The sequence below is a fragment of the Tupaia chinensis genome, unplaced genomic scaffold (genome assembly GCF_000334495.1).
Source record: "Tupaia chinensis unplaced genomic scaffold, TupChi_1.0 Scaffold000178_1, whole genome shotgun sequence".
In the NCBI taxonomy this organism is placed as follows: domain Eukaryota; kingdom Metazoa; phylum Chordata; class Mammalia; order Scandentia; family Tupaiidae; genus Tupaia; species Tupaia belangeri.
Genome location: NW_006159653.1, coordinates 1,240,285 through 1,242,207, shown reverse-complemented (window position 1 = coordinate 1,242,207; position 1,923 = coordinate 1,240,285). Strand labels below are relative to the sequence as shown.

The window sequence follows — 1,923 nt, the reverse complement described above, 5'->3', positions numbered from 1 at the left end:
TCCAGTGCTGCCCAGGTGTGTGGGCAGGGGTTGGCAGAGGATGGCGTCGGGGTTGGACTCACCGGCTCCGTGGGCCCCGCTGGCTCTCCCCTGGGCTTCTCTGACGCCCCAGGCAGTCTTCCCAGCCCCAGACGTGGTCCCCAGCAAATGGCAGGAGGGCCTGGGAATGCATTCTAACAAGCCCTGAGGGGACCTGGCGCCTGGTGAAGCTGAGACCAGCCAGAGCTTCCAGCAGGATGCCGGGCTCCCAGAGGCCCCTGGGGGTTTCCCTGCCTGCCTCCCACCCCTCCGGCACTGCAGCCCTCCACGACCTCGGAGCCCGTTCTCGGGTGGCTGGCACCTCACATGCCTGGCCCCACCCCACTGCTAAGGAGTTTTTCTCCCACAGGAGGGTGGGCGCCAAAGGGAGCTTGGAGCCTGACTGGGGTGGAATATCTCTACCCCTCCCCAGAGGGCCGGATCCGGCGGGGACCCCAGCCTTTTGCCATCTGGGTTGAGAGGGAGGGGAGGAGAGTGGAGGGCCCTGGGGGTTGGCAGCAGCAGAGGTTCCGGGGGCACTGGGGCCCCTGTGAGGACCAGCGGGAGAGGAGGGACAGGGCGGGTGCGGCCCTCCCAGGAGGGGTGCTGGGAGACCTCACGGAGCATCTCCGGGGTTACAACCCCGCCCCCGTCGTGGTCTGCCTTGGGGAGAGGTTCCTGCGCCTCGCCCGAGGGTCTGCGCAGCGGGAGAACTGCCACGGCCCTCTGTGCGCGCTCGCGGGACCTCCCGCCGCCTCCCGGTCCCGCATGGGTCCGCACCGAGCAGTTTAGGCGCCGAAGGCCCAGGTCCAACGGGGCGGCGGTCGTCTGCGTGTCCGTCTTGGGGATAGCCGTATGGAGCCCGACGGCGGCCTGACGGCACCGGGCGGCACTCCGTGCCACTCACCGTGGGCCAGGCCGCGGGGAATGCGCGGACTCCGCGGGCGCCGCGCTCCGGCACCAGCTCCGGGGGCGCCGAGGAACAGCGACCACTTGTAGCGGAGCGCGCGGACGTCTGAGCACTGTGGAGGGGACGCGCTGCTGCGGCGGCGGGGAGGGGCGGGGCCTGGCACGCTCGCCCCGCCCACCGCTCCGGGCCTGCCCCGGACCGCTGGGCCTGGGGGCCCGGGTAGGCGTTCCTGTGTCCCTGGGCCGGACTGGGTTCCGGTTCTCCCAGGTGCAGAATTGGGTGAACCCACGGGTGGGTGCGGAGCGGGGCACAGGCTCTGCTCTGAGCCTGGCGAGGTTCCCCCCCACACCCCGACGTGCTCAGACTCCTGCAGCTGGTGAGGGCTGGGAGGATGGCTGTCTGCCAGGTCTCCTCCCAAGGACTCAAGGAAGCCACCATTGCCAAGGACACACACCACCCCAGGCCGCTGTACAGACTTTTCTGGGAGACTGTGGGCCATCACAGGAGTCACCTTCCCAGCCCAGCGCTGCCCTGAGCCCCGCCATGCAGCAGGCCTGGTCTGGAGACCCCACCGCCAGGAGCCTAAGAGCTCTCTCTTCTCCAGGGGGGGACAGCTTGCACATGGGGAGGGGTGCTCTGCAGACATCCACTCAGGACACCCCGACAGGCTCACCACCTGTTGGAGTGGTCGCCATGTGGCCTGGGGGAAGGCCCAAGACGCCTGGGTTGGGCCACTTGTCCCGTCATAGCCAGCTGGAACCCCTGCCCTGCCTTCTGGACCCCTCTCCTCCCAGCTCCCCACCCAACTTCCACCTCTGTGCCCAGTCTCCCCAAGGCCACGTGGAGGGCTGGTTGAAGCAGGTGGCCCGGGGCTGGGAACCCTGGGCTGGGAACCCTGGGCTGTGGGAACCCGGGGCTGGGAACCCTGGGCTGTGGGAACCCGGGGCTGGGAACCCTGGGCTGCGGGAACCCGGGGGTGAGGGACCACTGGGCTG

At 69.7% G+C, this 1,923-nt stretch overlaps 1 protein-coding gene across 1 annotated transcript in view; it reads right to left on the bottom strand.

Moving 5' to 3' along the window:
• The window catches only part of BAIAP3 (BAI1 associated protein 3), a 13,303-nt gene extending 12,283 nt beyond the window's left edge, over positions 1-1,020 (bottom strand). The window contains exon 1 of the mRNA XM_006146364.2: positions 799-1,020. The gene's annotated coding sequence lies outside the window, so the exon portion shown is untranslated. The remainder of the gene's footprint in view (positions 1-798) is intronic.
• Positions 1,021-1,923: the final 903 nt, after the last annotated feature.